This window comes from Sturnira hondurensis, unplaced genomic scaffold, assembly GCF_014824575.4.
Source record: "Sturnira hondurensis isolate 20B ecotype Veracruz unplaced genomic scaffold, ASM1482457v3 Scaffold0008761, whole genome shotgun sequence".
Taxonomy (NCBI): domain Eukaryota; kingdom Metazoa; phylum Chordata; class Mammalia; order Chiroptera; family Phyllostomidae; genus Sturnira; species Sturnira hondurensis.
In genome coordinates this window covers 4,657,275-4,676,793 of record NW_028081392.1, presented here as the reverse complement: position 1 = coordinate 4,676,793, position 19,519 = coordinate 4,657,275, and positions in this window count along the sequence as shown.

The following is a 19,519-nucleotide window of genomic DNA, read 5'->3' as shown; positions in this document are numbered from 1 at the left end:
AAGTGTATGTATGTATAGGAAAAAAATGTAGTATACACGGGGTTCAGTACTTTCTGTGTTTTTGTTGCTGGTGGAAATAAGGCCCTTGTGCAGAGCTACAGGGAAAGCATTCCAGGGTCCCATGTACGGAAAGATAAATTTCAGTGGTAAGACATGTTGTGGTGGAAATGGAAGGCTGTGCCCAGGTTCCCAGTGTCTCATCATCATCTGTCCCACTGCCAAGAGGTCCAGCCTTGTTTTCAACAAGCATAGGAGAAAGGCCAGTGTCCATAAATTCTGGGCCACTGATCAGTCCAGTTCAGTTGCTGTCCAGCTAGCTTAGCCTGTGTTCCCGGCTGCCCTCCAGCTGGCGCTGTGCCCAGGCCTGCACTTGGAGTGCATGCGTGGCTGCCGGACCCCAGGCAAGCTATTAGGGCCACTTGGCCGCTGCGGAGATAGAATTCGAGAACAAACTGTGAGCGTGTTACTGAGAGTGAGAGAATGAAAGAGAGAGAGGGAGAGTGAGAGAGAGAGAGAGAGAGAGTGAGTGTGTGTGTGTGTGTGTGTGTGTTGAGAGTGTGTGTGTGTGTTGAGAGTGTGTGTGAGACTGAGAAAGAGAGGGAGAGAGAAAAATCTTTGTTAGGCTAATTATATTACCTCAGGCTTAGGAAGGACCAGACACCCTTTCAAACTAACCAATCAACTTTCCGGTCTTTGGTGGGCTTCTGCTAGTTCCTCCCTCTAACAAATCCATTTCCTAGATCTTCTGGGTTCCTGTGTCCTTTATCGAATCTGATCTTTCCCCCAAGCTAGGCTCCACCCCTTATGGTTACCCTCTTCCTACTGGGCAAGACTCAGTAGAAGCACCTCCCCCTGTGCCATCTTGGCTTCTATTGAGCATGCACCCAGCAGAGGAATTTCTCCTGCTGTTTTATCTTTCTCTCCATAATCCTGGCTAGTGACCGATAATAGTCCCTTCTGTCCACTTCAAGGATTAGGTCCTGATGCAGCAGTCCCCTGGGGAGCCTATGAATACTGCAGCTTCCTAGTAAAGCAGGCTGTGTCCAATTCAGCTCCCTAGTTTATCATGCTTATTAACATCTGATTCCCTTTGCTCCCTTTATTAATATTTACTTACCTATGCCAACAGTTTCAGGCATCCACTAGGGGCCTTGGAACATATCCCTGGTAGATAAGGGGTGTGGATGAAAAAGGGGTTCTATGCAAAGTAACCTCAGGGTGATCTGATCATAAATTCCTAACCAAGCAGATCATGATGGGTAGTCACGTGCCAGGCATATAACTTCCCTAGCAAGGCTTGTCCATTGTTTTTGCATTTCTAGGTCAACACAGCTCTGAAGTGCCCAAAGTAGTACCTGCCCCTCAAGAGAGGTAACCACCCTCAAGAGAGCACATTCTCTGGTTAACTATCCTCTACTCCAATACTTGCCTTGCTTTCTCCCACCCTCAAATAATCTTCCTTAAATTATACCCTTAACTTATTTTTTTAAATGTTATTTATTTATTTTCAGAGAGGGGAAGGGAGGGAGGAAGAGAAGGAGAGAAATATTGATGTGCAAGAGAAACATCGATCAGTTGTCTCACACACCTTCAACTGGGAACCTGTCCTGCAACCCAGGCATGTGCTGACCGGGAATTGAACCAGTGACCTTTCAGTTCATAGGCCAGCACTCAATTCACTGAGCCACACCAACCAGGGCCCATTCTTAATTTCGAATGTCTAGAAGAAATTGCAAAACACTTATTCTCCAGAGCATTTGAGATCTTGCTTTTTGACAATTATCATCAGTTTTTTTCTCAAATAAACTCATAACAATTCTCTACAGGTTTGGGTGTTCTTGGTTGATGGGGTGACTACTGTGTCTGTAGCATTTTTAATCCCCAGAGGATATCAGTTTGCCACAGAATACTGATGTGAGCTTCACACTCTACAAACTCAAGGAATGTGTATAATTCCTAAAACCAGGAGAAGAGTCATGGCAAATTATTTCAAAGCTGGATTCAGTAAATACACATATATGAGTAGTTACATCCAAAGCCCTTTACCAGGGGTGTCAAACTCATTTTCACCAGGGGCCACATCAGCCTCCCCGTTGCCTTCAAAGGGCCAAATGTAATTTTAGGACTGTATACATGTAACTGCTCCTTAACAGTTAAGAGAGAGCTCGGCACTGCTGCCAGGTAGAAACAAGGTAGAGGGCCAGATTCAGCCTGTGGGCCTCGTGTTTGCCACCTGTGCTCTAGACCAACCAGTATTACCTGTGTCACCCAAGGGGAAGCGAAGTCCATTCAGATGCGGTGCCAGCTCTCGAGGCACTGACGTCAAGTGTGCGTGGTGTCCAGACCTGGGCAGGGACCAAGCTTTTACCCTACTTGCATGCTAGCAAGTAGTCTGCCATGGTTACACAGGTTCATACATTCTAGCAGAAGATGTGAGTCTGGAAGTTCAGAGACAAAGGACTTTATTACTTGTGGCACAGCAGAGAGCATGCGCTTCACGTTCAAATCAGCTGCTCTTGTCCTCTATGTTCCACAGTGGTGATGCAGACCACTCTAGGAGAAAGCTCTACATACCATGTGTGTGAGTCACAGCTGAGGGATCCTGACTTTAGGAAACTCTCTGCCTTGTAAGGAGCTGCTAACAAACCTACCAAACCTTTGACTCACAAAGAGATAAGAGTATACTTGTCAGGGAATAAAAGCTGCCCTCTATTCTAGAGGGAGACACTACCTCTAGCTCCTAAGACAATTTGAGATCAAAACTCTCACAAGACCTGCAGAAACACCGTGGAGAATTGTCCCACAACAAAGGATGGAGAATTTAGGACTTGCAAGTACAATGCTAACTGTAAGCACACAGAACTGTGGTTACAGTCAGAATGAGAAAACACACTAAAGTTTGAAAGTAGAACTTGTCCAAATTAAAAAGCCAACAATAGGTCAAGGCTGGAAGGGCAAAATTCTAGAAAAAGACATATGCAAAGCCATACCAGAACTTAAGTGGCAAGAATCATTTGGAAACCGCAAGTAGTTAACCTGGAAAAACCTATAGAAAAGGTTGAGAGATTAATCTAAAGATGCTGGCTGGAATCAAATCCTAAAGGTCTTGAAAGTAACAAGTGAATCTAGGGTGGCTGGGAGCAACATGTTTTTTTCTTTTGTGGCTTTTTTTTTTGGCTTAGGTTTTTTTTCTTTCTTTGAGCAACATTGTTAACTTGAACAACTGGGAGGACAAACGTTCTGCTCATTGTGGGAAGAGATACAGGAGGAGGAACAGGTATGTGGGTAAAGAGGATGACTCAGCCCTGGCCAGCTTGGCTCAGTTGGTTGCGCCATTGTCCTGTAACTGAAAAGTTGCAAGTTCGATTTCTGGTCAGAGCACGAACCTAGGTTTCAGGTTCATTCCTTGGTCTGGCACATATGGGAGGCAACCAGTCGATGCGTCTCTCTTGCATCAATATTTCTCTTTCTCNTGAGCAACATTGTTAACTTGAACAACTGGGAGGACAAACGTTCTGCTCATTGTGGGAAGAGATACAGGAGGAGGAACAGGTATGTGGGTAAAGAGGATGACTCAGCCCTGGCCAGCTTGGCTCAGTTGGTTGCGCCATTGTCCTGTAACTGAAAAGTTGCAAGTTCGATTTATGGTCAGAGCACGAACCTAGGTTTCAGGTTCATTCCCTGGTCTGGCACATATGGGAGGCAACCAGTCGATGCGTCTCTCTTGCATCAATATTTCTCTTTCTCTCCCCGCCCCCCCTCTCTAAAAGCAATGAAAAAAAATGTCCAGAGGTGAGGATAAAAAAAAGTTTTCAAAAAAAGAGGATGGTTCAATTTCAGATAAGTATGAGGAGCCAGAGGCCAAATCTAAATGGGGTTGTCCAATAGGCAGTTATGAAGCAAAAGACAAAGGTCTGGGTAAGAGAAACTGGCATGAAAATTTTTGTTTTAATTATTAGTAATGGGTATGATTAAACTCAGTGAGAGATGGTGTGAAAAAAATAGTAGAAATTGCCCCGGCTGGTGTAGCTCAGTGGATTGAGCGTGGGCTGCAAACCAAAGTGTCACCAGTTCGATTCCCAGTCAGGGCACATGCCTGGATTGCGGGCCAGGTCCCCAGGGGAGACCACATGAGAGGCAACCACACATTGCTGTTTCTCTCTCTCTTAAAAAATAAAATAAAATAAAAAACAATTCTTAAAAAAATAGGTGTTTCGGGGGCAAGCAGCAGAGGAGCCAATGCAGAAAACTGACCAAGACTGGTCTGGAGGCGAAACAAAAACTCAAGAGGACGTACTTTCCTTGAAGCCAAAAGGGGAGAGCAGTGGGCGAAGGAGGAAGTGCTTGGCAGTGTCACTTCCTGAGGAGCGGTCAAGTAAGCTAAGACAGAGCATTAATTACTATAACTTAATAGCTCAAAACTACCAATGTTTTATTATCTAAAAACTTCTGGGGGGCAAAAGTTAGGGGATGGCTTAGCCGGGTGGTTCTGGGTCAGGACCTCCCATGGGCTGCAGTCAAGGTGCTGGCTTGGGCTGTCGTCTCCTGAAGGTCGGCTGTACTGGAGGATCCACGTCCAGGACGGCTCCCTCACCTGGCTCTTGTCAGGAAGCCTCAGCGCCTCCCCATGCGGATCCCTCCATCGTGTGCTCCAGCGTCCTCATGCCGTGGCAGCTGGCCTCTCCCAGACCAGGTGCTCCGAGAGAGAGAGACTGAAGCCATCAGGTCTGACATGTTCCAGCCCCAGAAAACATTTCTGCCTTATTCTCTTTGTTAGAAGTGAGTTGCTAAAACCAGCCCACACCGAGGGGAGAAGTTAGGCTCTACGTTTTGAAAGACGTGTCGAAGAATTTGTGAATTCATTTTAAATCACCATAGTTGATATTCTGGTCACGCTATTTACATCTCCCTTACATGGAAAATACACCCTAACCCCCTCCCCACACCCCCAGCCTTCATAGCATCAGCTCGAGGCTTCCCAGGCACGGCTCCGTAAGTGCAGTAACAGCAGTACGACTCCTCTTGATCTGAAGACCTATGAACCAAAGAGACAAGCTGTCTGTCCCCTCCACACATACACACACTTGACACACACGAGATGAGAGGCACGGGATAACTTGTTAACAAAACCCCTGGTGAGAAAAGAGGGAAACAGGACTTTCACAAGAGTCCACAGCAATTCTGAAATGTAGCCAGGAAAAAAACTGAAGGTCCCTGGATGAGTCCTATAGCTATCTGTGCAAGATGAGGTCACATGCGGGGAGCCAGCTCTAGGTATACATTCCTTCTCTTCCTTCCCCAAACTCTGTCCCATGATGCCAGGTGTGCAGGCCAGAGCACACATCCAAGTTGCCTGCTCCCCTCGCATATACATGCTCCTTGGATGCCCCACGGGCTTAGGCGTGTGTCACTGGCCATTCAACCCATGCTCAGGAGAAGGGCTGCAAAGAATAAGCCCCTGCAGGCCCTCAAAGCAGGCTCAGAACTGCCCCAAGAGGGAAGACTGAGGTATTCCGAATCCGGAGTGTGGTCCAGATACAGAAAGGGCGTCATGGGCTTTGGTGGGTGCGTTCCCTTGTCCCTGCAGACCTCCTCGCCCTGTGGGAATACACACAATCTGAGGAGAGTTAGAGTGGAGCCCTGTGACTCTCTGGCCTAGGTCTCAGAGCAATACTGAGACGAGGGCCTGGGAATCTTCATGCGAATCAAAAAAACATTGAGATGAGATGGGGGGACTGTAAGCTGTGGATATGATTAGAATGTGGGATGCCAGAATGTAAGATTTAGCAGTGGAGCCTTCTGGGTGATGGGGAGCCATGGAAGGGTGGAACAGAAGTACAGTTCCCTGGAGCAGAGGTGGTCAAAAACCACGGGTGAGGCGAGGCTGCTGGAGCCGCCTCCTACACATCCAGCACACCATGGCGGGCCAGGCACAGGTTGTTCCCAGGAATGCTGAAGTCACTAGGACAACGGGTAGGCAGACAACTGGGTCAGGTGCCAAAGTAAGTCCTCAGGAAGCGCAGGAGAGTGCCCAGGAAACGGGTCACAAAGGAGGGCAAGTAGCAATGGCAGAACTGAGGGCATGAACCTCAAAGAGGCGATTTTGTGGGCAGGTGGAGGAGTGAGGGAAGTAGCCACACTTCCCATCCCCGGGTCCAGCCTTGAGGTTGAGGAGGGTGTGGGAGAATGAGCAGTCTTCCCTGGGATCCAATATTCATAGAAAAACATAGCTTTTGGCTAAGGCGAGGAGAATGAAAGAGCATTCGGCGGTGAAACTGAGGACTCAAGGTGGTTTGTTTTCAACAGAACGAGGTTCTAGAGGCACCACACGGGAGGGAGGACAGGGAGGGCAGGGAGGGCAGGAGCGAGGGGACCAACCAGGAAGGAGGCAGCTCAGGCAGCGCTGGGATGAAAACTAAGGGAAGCACAGATGCATGAAGGGACTTAAAAGTATTTTAGGGGGTTAGGACACATGTCTGGGGGTGAGGAACATCCTAGGATTAACTGGGTTCCAAAGTCAAGCCAGCAGCAGTGAAAAATCCCTGAAATTATGCATAAAGGACAATAAGCCCAGTTTTGCGCATGCAATGCTGGACTGTCATTCGTAGGCACACTGGAGCATGGAAACCACTGATGGACTGTCCACCCCCAGCACTGGGCAGGGAAAGGGAGGGGACTACCCGGCTCTCCAAGTCACATGCAGAGTGGGCTTCATTCTGAGTTAGTATTTACCTGAATTTTTCGGACTGTAAGACGCACCAGACCATAAGACGCACCTAAGTTTTAGAGGAGGAAAACAGGAAAAAATTTTTGAAGCAAAAAAATGTGGTAAACTATTTAATAAAATAAATAACACAGGCTGCTACCCGCCACCCCACAGTGAGCCAGGGTACCTATATTCGGACTATAAGACACACCCCCTTTCCCTCACAAATTTGGGGGAAACGTGGGTTGTTTTTTTTTTTATAATCTTTTTTTTAAAGATTTTATTTATTTATTTATCTTTAGAGGGGAAGAAGAGAGGGAGAGAAACATCACTGTATGGTTGCCTTTCATGCGTCCCCTGCTGGGAGTTGGCCTGCAGGGAACCGGCCTGCAACCCAGGCATGTACCCTGACTGGGAATCGAACTGCGATCCTCTGGTTCGCAGGCCTGTGCTCAATCCACTGAGCTACACCAGCCAGGGCCATCTTACTTCTTTGATGCATTTGCAGATATCAGTACACTCCCCCACTAAATACTTCAGCACGCACATCATGAACTGGAGTTTGATATTTACTTATGTTTTTTTTAACAAATTTACCTACATAGCATGTGTTTAAAAAAGACCTTCATAAGAGGTGATTGCTGTGTGAGGGGCAGGGGGAGGAAGGTATAAGGGGACTAAATGGTAATGGGAAAATATATGACAAAGATTATATATTTTAAAAATAAATAAATAAAAAGGCCGTCCACTTTCCCTATCAAACTCTTAGTGAGAAGAACCATTTCTTACTCAGCTCTACCCCCACCCACTCACCCGCTCAACAGGTAATAGTGAGGACACCGGTAACGATGAGCACAATCAAAATAATCATGGCTAAATAAGTCGGCCACTTCCTTCGTGCCAGGCACTGCACTACAGACTTCAAGTGCTCTATATAGGTCTGGTGACAACCCTATGAAACAGGTGCTATAAAGATGCCTGTTATACCTGTTATGGATAATAGGAAACACGAGCCTACAGAGATTAGGTGGCTGGCCCAGGTTGAACAGCTGGTGTTTTAAGTGGTGGAGAAACAGTGTGAACCCAGCTCTGTCTGAGTCCAGGACACATGCTCTTCCTCAGCTCCCACGGCCTGCCCCTTGGCTAACGAAGCCTTCCCCATTGTGGGTGACTAATCTTATTTATGAGACATTCAAAGAGTCTACTGCTTTGAACCATTCTTGTCATGGCCTATTAACAGAGATTTTCAAAAATGTTCCCAGTGAATTTGTGGAGAGGGCAAAAGGCTCCACAGTGAAGAAAAAAGAGGGAGAGGAAAGGGGGCTTCTCCAGACTTGTCACTGAGTCACACCCCACGGCTGCCTGCATCTGCTGTGTGGCTGCCCTGTGTCTGCCGGCGTGGGAGTCAGTGGTGGGAGGGCGAGGGAGAGTTCTGAGGCCCGGGACAGTCACGAGGGCAGCTTGGCTGGCAGCCGCCTGGACACTCAGTACAGAGGGAAGCTGATGAGGAAGCCAGAGAGACAATGGGCCATTATTTCTTGCCGTAGGAGGTCGGTCAATTTGATACTTGGGTGACCTACCATCCCTCCCAGCAATTTAAGTTCTCCTAGACCTTGGTTTGAACTACAGCAGCTGGATTTCCAATGATTCACATGCAAATATCTGGAGACTGGGGGCAATCCTGGGGCTGATTATGGCTGTAAGTTATCAGTGGTTAAATCTGAGGGACAGCCTCTTGCTCCAGCCTCCACAGCGCATCCCTGCCAAACAGCACAGCCCGAGTGCATGACTCCCCTCTTCAGAGCCCCTCCATAAAGCATCCTGTGCACCAGGGTAAATGCAGGTTACAGCCCCCTGCAACCGGGCCGAAACTTCACTTTCCAAGCACAGAATTTTATATCTAATACTAATTACACAGGGCATTAATACAATTAACATGTACAGAAGGAGCTCTATAATCAAATAGGTCTGGAAACTACTGGATTAAACCAGGGTTTACACATTTCCTTAAGTGGCGCTTCCCAGAGCTTTGAATTATTGTGCATGATGAATCTCTGAAAGGGGAATGCAATATGTTCTCAGTTTTTTCGAGGTGGAACTTGAGGCTAGTGCTCCACAGAAACTGTGCCATCTCAAATGTCATTCTCAGTACAGCTGCCCTGGAAATTCATCCAGTTCTTCTAAACCTGTCACGGCGGCCAGGATAGGCAGCACCGTTTGTATCTGCTCCTGTGAGAAGCACGCCAGACTCACCACGCTGGCTGCGGCGCCCCTGGATCCAGCGAAGCCGCACAGGTGTCCCCAGCGGATGACTGAGCATGGCGGGGATACTCATGCAGGTCCATCTCTATAAAACCTGGGACTCTAACAGGCGACTTCTGCTTGAGGAAGTCCCTTCACCTGGCCACAACTTTCTTAGAACCTCATTACTATTTGAGGATCTTTGTACCCTATCTTGCCTCCTTCCTGGAGCGAAATCTGAGGCTTCTCCTGCTTTTTCTCCTTTGTCCAATATGGGCATATCCCTTGACAAACCTCTTGCACATTGAATTCCATCTTGGCATCAGCTGCTCAGAGGACGTAAACTAGCACACCTATCTCAGATGTGTTCCTTAGACCTCCTCAGATCCAGCTCCTTCTCGGAGCCTCGAATCACTTTTATGGTGTCTGGCTTCTCCAGTCTGAGAAGCCTCCTGGCACAGTAGGGAAGCTCATGAATTCTGAAAGACAGTGGCCCAGGTTTGAGTCCCAACTCTGTCACTTACCAGCAGTATAACCTCAAGGCAGTGTCTTAATAAGCTATAGTAGGGGAGATGATGCCACTGTCTTGCAAGGCTTGCAGGAATAGAATGAAATATTACATTTAAAGCACAGAGCATACAGCAGGTGCTCAACAAACAGAATGTGATCATTTACAGTCATTTGTGTTTTCCTACTTTCCCCTGTTAGATATGAACTCTCTAGGGTGGACATATAATAGCTATTTGCAGAAGGAAAAGAGCATCTCAGAGAAGAAGGGCAGAACGGCCAATCAGGAGAGTCAGCCAGTGGTACTGGAAATGGAAATATTTATACTATATATACATATGTGCATATATGCATAATATTTAAATATGATGGGGGACCCAGAAAAAAATGGAATTACCTCCTGGAGGGCGGCCCCTTGTAGTACAGGCTTCCCCCGCTGGGTGAGTTCTAGGAACGCATCTGTGTCAATGCCCCAGCTGGTGTGTGAGAGGCTGCATTCAGCTTCAGTGAGTGTTTCTGAAGGTCCTTTCAATGCATTTGCCCATTTCATGGTGGGTGATTTATGAGCGCACCTGCCCACAGCTCACTGAGTGTTCAGTGGTTTTTGACCAAAAATAGCATGACCCCCATGCTCCACCTTCCCTATTCACCCAGTCTTGCCCCAAGTGACTTTTTTGGTTTTCCCTGATGAAAAAAGACCTCAAAGGGAAACATTTTGCAGAGGTGGAAGAGGTGGAACAGAAAACAGCAGAAGCACCAACAGGTATCAAAATCCATGAGTTCAAAGACTGTTTTGAGCCATGGAAAAAATGTCTCAATAGGTGCATTGCACCAAGGGGAGGGCACTTGGAAGGGGACTACATTTTAAACATGTAAAAATAAATACACAATTTTTTGTAAATGGATTCTGGGGATTTTTTGCAACCGCCCTCATTTGTAAAAGAACCATTATTCCTAAAATAACTGCCTAGAGAAGGGCCGGCAGCCTTTGCAGAGGTTGGCACTCTATGCCCTCTTAGTAGGAAGGGCTATTTCAGCAGTGAAAGCCTTACACCTGAGTTCAGTGCAACTAGAAAAAAATTAGGGGATGCAATTAGAACATCCAGAACAAGGGCTCTCTGCTTTGTTCAGAGCACTTACTGCCTTCTCCTTCAGTTCAGGAGTCTGGCTTGGTGGGAGAAGCCACAGCGCAGCAGTGGCGGCCCCCACAGTAAACTGGGGTGAGTCTTTGGAGGAGGAAGCTGCCGGAACTCTTAGATCTTCTGCCTATACACCTGGCCTACAGCCCTGCCTCTGGGAGGCTTGGGAAAGGACACCACCTGTCCCAGGAGCCTGATGTTGCTCTCCAAAGGGAGATCAGGCCTTCACACTCACTTCAGATCTTCCCAAAGCCTCATTAGTTCCTTGAAATCCCTGCTCCAGGAAATTCTAGCACAGAGTAGAAGAGTCGTAGCTGAAACAGATGCCAAAGGCCCTGGCTGGTGGGCACGGACCAGTGGCACACTCATGACCCCTTCACTCTTCCAGTAGGCCAGTGTGTTGTTCATGTGTAGCAAGGTGTCCTCCCAAGGTAAAACCTCATTTCTTAAAAATGTATTGATTTTTAGAGAAAGAGAGGAAGGAGGGGGGAAGAGAGAGAGATTGAGATTTGTTATTCCACATATGTATGCATTCATTGGTTAATTCTTGTATGTGCCCTGGCTGTGGACCAAACCTGCGATCTTGGTGTATCAGGACGATGCTCTAACCAACTAAACTATGAAGCCAGAGCTTAACACTCTTTATTCTCACAGGATCACCCTCTGTGACCCGTCTGTTGTCTTCATTTAAGGCTTTTCTACCACAGGAAACTCTATGGGTAAGATGTGTATACAGAAATGGGCTTCTTTTTTTTTTTGAGGATGGCAAGTTTGGGAGGGGTGCCTGTCAAAAGTCAGGGCTGTTGCTACAGCTTCGGAACAAGTAGAAAGCCACCAAGCTCACGAAGTTCAACTCTAAAGGCCCAAGTGCACCAGGAACACTTCCTTCATCTCCTCCAAAACAGCAGTTTTCTCTGCGTTTCCAGCAATTTTATGAAATAACCTAAAAAGACACACCATTTAAATGAATCATTCCGCTGTCTGCAGTGCCAAGGACTTTAAGTATCTTAATTCAGATTAACATATGATTCTTATATGTGCAGTCGGGGCACATGTAAGGATTAACCAATGAGTGCATTGGCAAGAGTTGGGTTGACTGAATCGTAACATAGAATAAATTCAGTTGTACTACCTTCAGGAATCTAGTGGAATCATGCTAATAAATTGCCCCTCAGTATAGGTCTTAAGGGAAATGTTTTAATGAACAGATAAGAATATTTTCTAATTCAGTTCATTGGTTGTTTATACGGAAAAGGTTACCTGTCAGGTGTTTAGTTACTTGAAATGCTTACTGTGGTTTATCTCACAGGATGGTAGTTGGACAAACTCCGTGTTTATAAACGGTATAATAATACACACTATTCACCTTGTCATTCCTTCGAAACTAGCAAAGTCCCAATTAATGCTGCAATGGCTCTGTGAGCCTAAAATCCAGCCACTGCACTCACCACCTCCCCGCCCCCTCCCCCCAGGAACAGTCAGGTTGTGCATGGGCTATTCTTCGGGCCAGGCGGCCACACGGTCCTTCGGATTTGGTGACACACATTTCTTCCCCTCTCACTTTCTTCCACAAATGCTTATTATGCAACTAGCATGTGTCAGACACTAGAGACTAATTAAATGCCAAGCACCTCACTGCCAGGAAAGGGAGACGAACACAGACGAGTGCCGTGAAGTGCTGTTGGTGCAAGGAGTGCTAAGTGAACCCGCACAGCGGAGCTACAAAAGAGCCTGTTCAACCCGAGAGCATTGGGAGAGCCTCGGAGTCGAAGGGATTCTTAAAAATGGACGATGTGTGTGTGCTGCAGGTAAGGAGGGCAGGGGCAGCACGTAAGGAAAGACGCCAGGCATGACTCAGCATGGCATGTTCAGCAAACTGCAAGTAATATGGCGAGGATGGAAGTGACAACAGGTCGGGTGTTAGGGGAGGAGGCAGCAGGAAGAACGGTTATCTTGCAAAGCCACGTCGGAGGGCTCAGCTGAGGCCGGATCACACCCTCCTCCAGACAGTCCCTGACCAGGTTCTCCCTCCTCCATGAACATACAAGCATGACATGATGAACACGTGAAGTCCGCGTCAAGGGGAGCTCTGACAGCTGTGTTCAGTACTGAGCCCACACCAGGAGTATTGTATTTAGGACGATGGCGACAAACTGGGGGTATCAGTGAAGTGTGTGTGTGGGGAGAGGAGGTAAGTCTGGTCCCTATTACTCCCCCATGGCCACAAGCAGATGTCTAACTTTATGACTTCTTAATTAAAAATTTCAAAAGCTCATGTGCTGGTCCATTCAATTTCAGGCAAAGCCAAGTGAAAACGCACCTGTGACTCACCAGTGAGTCTGCATTTAAGTGCAATAGACTCAGAGTCAAGACCAGCCTCATGAAAACAGACTTCAGGACAGTGTGCAACTGGATACTAGCCAAGAAAGCTATGAAACCATACTCTAACCTCTTAAAGAAAAAAAGCCAGGCCTTTCAAAACATAGAGACCATGGGAAGGGGCTTTAGAAAGAAAATGTTAGGTATATTTGTTACCTACTGCTACCTAACCAACCTTACCAAAACTTAGTGGCTTAAAAGAATTTATGTTTATGATGCTGCACACTGACTAGACGGTGCTTTTCCTGGTCTCCCCTGGGCTTGCTTACACAGCTCCATCAGCTGGTGGGGTCAGCTGGGCGCTGGGCTCAGCTGGGATGGCTGGGCCAATGAGAACAAATTATTGAATCAAGGCTAGGTCTCTCTCATCTTTGGGCCAGTGCCCTTATCATCATTTCAGATTTTTTAAAAAACTGATTTTAGAGGGAGAGAGGGACAGAGAGAGAGAGAGAGAAATCAGCTTGTTGTTCCACTTATTTATGCATTCATTGGTTGATTCTTGTATGCGCCCTGACTAGACATTGAACCCAAAACCTTGGTATGTTGGAACAACACTCTAACCAACAGAACGACCTGGCCAGCACCCATTTCAGATGTTTCTGCCTACATGTTCCCATGTTAGTGTTCTTGGGGGTCACTAGGGTTCAGAATGCCATCAATTGCTGTGTGAAATGGTGTGTTGTCAGCTCCTGAATATCTTTACAGAATATGGTCAGCAGATCTAGTTCTGGTCACCAGAGAAAGGAGAGTTCAAGGTGGAGTTGGGGTTAGGATAAAATTGTCCTTGTTCACAGATAGTGAACGAGACTGCCTACAACTATGTAGAAAAATCCTAAGGAAATCTACAAAAGAACTTCTCGAATGAATACATGAGCTTGCCAATGTCACGGGATAAAAGGTCAACATCCCAAAATCAGTGTATTTCAGTATACTAGTTGTGTACGGTTGGAAACCCAAATTAAAAGATGAAATGGAGGATAAAAAAGCTAAGCACAAGGCTTAGGTAGTCATTCATACAGAGCTTCAATGCACAGAGAACTTTCACAACCACCTGAGCAACGAGGAGGGTGCCAGGGAGCTTTGCAACCCCCTGCGTTCTCCTTGCCCAGTTCTGAAGTGCCCTTAGGGCACAGGCGGCAAACACCAGGCCCTCGGGCCGAATCCGTCCCTCCACCTTGTTTTATCCACCGAGAACCTTGTTTCAACCCTGAGGCAGCACAGAGCTCTCGCTTAACTGTTGAGGAGTAGTTACATTTACACAATCCTGAAATTACATTTGGCCCTTTGAAGGCAACCAAAGGCTGATGTGGGCCCCCCCCCCATGAAAATGACTTTGACACCCCTGTCTTAGGGGAAGGTGCCTCAGACAAGTTGAAAGGCAACTCAGGTGGTTCCGGTCACCTCCAAATAGAGAACCAGTCTGACTGGGGCGTCAGCATCATCTGGGAGCCTGTCAGAAATGAAAAATGCCTCCCATCCATGGACTCAAACTCAGCAGGTAGTGTCTGGAGTTATGTTTTAACAGGCCAGGCGATTCTGGCGCGTACACTTCACTTTTTTCAAGACAGCAATTTCCGTTGTGCCACAGTGACAAGAGGCACGCAGGCTGCTGGAGGTTTACAGCACCCTCTGCTGGTGCCCATATGCAAAGGCCAACTTCAACCGAAAACGGCTCTCCCTAACTCTCCATTGCCAGCTTGGGGATCTTTTAATCAAGTGAATTAAAGTTATGGGGGAAAAAAATCCTGTTTCCTATTACATCCACTGCTGCCTCGTTCCACCACAGCATCTGAGATCACGATGCTCTCTCTCTGGCTCTGCGGCAGTTTTCATTTCCTTGTGCGGCCTTCACTCTTCCAGGCTCCTAATAAGAACCCAGAAGAGCCTGCTCACACTTCCAGGGAAAACAGTCTCCAAGGCCAGGCCGGTTGCTCCACACCCAAGGCGGTGGGGGGACAAGGCCTTCTCTGCCTTAGCCTAAGGGCAGTGTCACTCTGGCTACCGTGGAGATGTGGGATGGAAATGTCACTCCCCACACAAAACCAAAAACCTTCCCTGACTTCCTATAACAATTAAAGCAAAATCTAGTTCTTTTTTTTTTTAATCCTAGCCTGGGCTTTCCACTGCATGAGAACTTAGAGATCCCGGAAAGGGCAAGTTGACAGGCTGCAAGACTCTTGAGACCCCAAAATCTAATTATCAGGACCTTTAAGGCCTGCATGATTGGAGGCCTGGCCACTGCCCAAAAGTTCACTGCCAATCACACTTACCCTTGCTCACTTATGCCAAAGTGGCCTCCTAACTATTTGTAGAACGTGCCAAGCCTGCACTTGCATGGCCTCAATGCCTAGATAACCACGTGGCTCCTCTTCACTTTGTTCGGACCTCTGCTCAAATGTTACCTCTGCAGAGGGCCTGTTAGCACTGTCAGATGACAGGTGCTCCCTGTCACGCTCTATCCTTTTATCTGTGTGTGTGTGTGTGTGTGCACGTGTGGTAGCACCTGCAGCTACCTAAAGAGTCAGTCCCACCAGCCAAAGATCACCAGGAGCACACATTGTTCAGTTTGTAAAATAAACTTTCTGCAGCAAGAAAAACTAAACCCTGAGGAGAAGCATGGGGGTTCTCAGTACGAGGGTGTTAACACAGGCTTGCACAGGATTTGGGCTTGTGTCAGGTGATTTTTACAGAGGGCTCAGGAAAAGAGAGAAGTGGGGTGCTACTCTGGATTGGGTGTTTTCAGAAAGTTGGGGCAATTCACTCTCTTAGTTACACGTATTGGTTGGTAGAGAGAGGCGTAGGCGTATTTTTGCCCTGGGGTAACTTCAGGCCTGCTCACGAGTGAAGATGGTCCTTCATGGTCAGGCAGTCTTCATCTGATGTTGATATTCCGTAACGTTTATGTTCTGCAGGGGAACCCCACTGTGACTAGCCCAACTAACTGATATCTGTCAGGGATGCTTTTTTCTTTCTCATATATTTATTGTCCAGAAAGTAAGCCTCCTGAGAGCAGAGACTGTTTTGCTTACCACTGATGCGCCAGTGCTTAAATAGTGCCTGGCATGTAGTAGGTGCTCAATAAATGTCTGCTAAATATTCCTTCAAAACATCTTTCAAACCTCAAATCCTACACATCTACAGTGGAGCCCTGTATCTGGGCCAGGTAAATGTGGGTCCTTGGATGTCTCCTAGGTGAGGGCAGAGTCAAAGTAGCTACCAGTGGCAGACAGGCACTAACATGCTTTATAGAATTTTACACAGTGAAAACAACTGGGTCCTCCAGGCTCTCCCTTCAACTAGTCAGGACTTAGCTTTCTTCAAAGCCTCTGGGAAGATAGAAGAAAAAAATAACACCACTCTCCAATGGAAAGAGATGGCCAAGTTGAATACTATGCCACAAATAAAATGGAAGACACATTCCTTGATCTGTTAAATTATCTTCCTTTTCCCATTCAATATCTTAACCACGTTTTTTTTTTAAAGATTTTATTTGTTTATTTATTTATCTTTAGAGGGGAAGGAGAGAGGAAGAGAAACATCAATGTATGGTTGCCTTTTGTCCCCTGCTGGTAGTTAGCCTGCAAGGAACTGGCCTGCAACCCAGGCATGTGCCCTGACTGGGAATCGAACCGCAATTGTCTGGTTTGCAGGCCCAAGCTCAATCCACTGAGCTACGCCAGCCAGGGCTTAACCACGTTTTTAAAAAAATATGATATAGTCCACAATTCAGTTAAACCTCCAGAAAGATTTACACGCCAATTTAGTTGTTACCGTTCCACCATTTGTTCATATATTACTATTTAAAAATATTTGCTGGTTGGAGTGCTGTCTTGTGGACCAAAATGTTGCAGGTTCAATTTCCAGTCAGGTGGTCAGGTGGTCAGGTCAATTTCCAGTCAGGTGTGTGCCTGGGTTGTGGGTTCAGTCCCCAGGCAGGCATGTGGAGGATGCAACTGATGTTTCTTTCTCACATTGATGTTTCTCTTCCTCCCTTCCCCTTTCTCTAAAGTCAATGGGCATGTCCTCAGGTGAAGATAAAAAATAAAATAAACACACAAGGATTGAAAAAAAATTACTTGTCCCAGTCAGTGTGGTTCCATCTGTTGGAGTGTTGCTGGTAATTCAAAAGGTCGCAGGTTCAATTCCCAGGCAGGACACATAACTAGTTAGTGGGTTTGGTCCCTGCTGGGGCACAAACAAGAGGTCTCTGGTTGAAGTGTGTACAAGAGGCAAATGATCGATGATTCTTTCCCTGCCTCCCTCCCTCCTTCTTCCCCTCTTCTAAACTCAGTAAGCATGTCCTTGAATGAGGATTTAAAAAAACACTTCTGCAGCTTAGGTATGTAGAAAGGGAACTAAGACATCATCTAAACACCCATCAGACTGGCAAAAATTAGGCAGTTCAGTAATACATTACGTTGGCAATGGTGAAGATTAACAGGAAAACTCACACACTGCTAGTGGAAGAATATGATAAAACTTCTATTGAAGTTGATCTGACAATATCTAACAAAATTTTAAATGCATAAAGCCTTGGACCCAACCGCTTCACTTTTAGCAATTTATTCCACAGATAAACTTGCACACATGCCAAGTCACGTTATACTTATTGAAGCATTGTTTGAATGGTAAACAATCTAAATGACCAAATTTACGGGAAGAGAAACAATAGAGTATCACGCCGCTATTAAAAAGAATGAAGCAAACCTCATTCTTTACATACTTGTACGGAGAGAACACTAATATGCATCATGGGAGGAAGGCAGAGCAGCTTGGCATCCGAGAGCTGGCCGGGGACCATCACTAGAACTCCGTGTTCTCAGGGGTGAGCCTGGTGTTCACAGCTGCCCTTACTGTTTTCCTGTTGAACATAAAATTCACGGAACACCAACACAAAAACAAGACCGCGCAGTAATATCTTCTTTTTTATGAGTTTTTAAAAAATGTAATGTCTTAGGGTGACGCTAGTTGATAAAATGTTATCGGTGTCAGGCGTAGAGTTCTGTAACGCATCATCTGTATGCTGTATTGGGTGTCCGCCACCCCAAGTCAATCTCCTTCCATCACCCTCTATCCCCCCTGTACCCTCGTCTACCTCCCTCCACCCCTCTCAGTAATAATTTCTGAACACAGACAAAAACATGAACATTATTGAAACCACAAAATGACCAAAGATGCCTCTATCCTGGCTAACACAAGCAAGTGCTGTTTCTTGACCAGTTGTAAAATTAGCCTCCATTCATTCCTCCTGCCTTATTGCTAAGATTTATTACAATACACAATCATAAAATTGCCCCAGCATTCTGAAAGCATCCATTCCAGAGCCAATTCACACTTCCTTAAAAATTTTCCCCAAACTACCTAATCCAAACCCAAATGATAAATAGTGTTTTCCAACGCATATTACATGAGATGCCCTACAATTCCCACAGTAGTGTTCTCCCACACTGGCATGGGCAATACACCCGACTCACTCAACTCAGGTGTGCTGGTGGAGAGGAAGGCATGCCAAGTGAAGTAAGCAAGGTGCAAACCATATATGTGTGTGTATGCTATAATTTCTGCAAAATATTTAAAAATAAATTTAAAAAATTCATACTTGTTTGCATATGCATAGAATATGGGAAAGTACACTGGTTAAATGGTTGCCTCTTGGAAGAACTAAGGCTGGGGCACAGGGGTAGGAGGAAAAGAGCTTTCATTATATATAGCTTACTACCATGTTAATAAATTATTTACTTAATAACTTTTTAAAAAGATAGTAAGACTCACAGGCACCACTGTGGAATCAACAGTCAGGAAAACCTAGACTCTTGCCTGGATAGCTAGGCTTATCAAATTTCTGCATGTAAGATTTCAACCACATTCAAATCCCTCCAATTGCATCACTATTGCCAAAATGCTCTCCAGCTAAGCCTCCAAAATCAGTCTTTGTGGAAAAACAGGATCAAATTTCATTTACTTTGACGTCTTACTGATGAAGGCTGCTGATTAGCCTGTATCAAAAAACCATTAGGTATAGGTATTCTCTCAAGAGTGGGATCCAGGGTTCTTAAGGCTGGAATGCGGACAGGTAGGTAGGTCATGGTGGTTTTGTATTTCTGGTTCTCATAGGGAGCCCTGTGAGCTGAGAACATAAGGCATTTAAATATCAAACTACTACAGCTATCATCCGGTCCTGTTCAACGTTAGAGCTGAGGGTGACAACTGAGCTCCTCGGAGGCACTGTATGACCCCAGCACCCTTCTCAGGTCTCCACCAGAGCCGGCTCCTACCCCACTTCATGTCTGGCAGCCCCGCACTCCAAACAGATGGGTTAGGTGCACAACCATGAGACAATTCTGGACACAAGGTATATTATGTATCCTAACTTCGTATTACACCATCAAGTAGGCAAGTGGCAGCTCATTTATTTGTTGTCTTGATCTTCTTTGACTAGGGGCAAAGGCCTCCTACAAGCTATGCCTAATGCTGGTTCCTTGATCTTGGGGTCTCTAGCCTTCCCCTCCTCTCCAGGGATCTTTGTGTCCCTTCCCTCACCCCACCG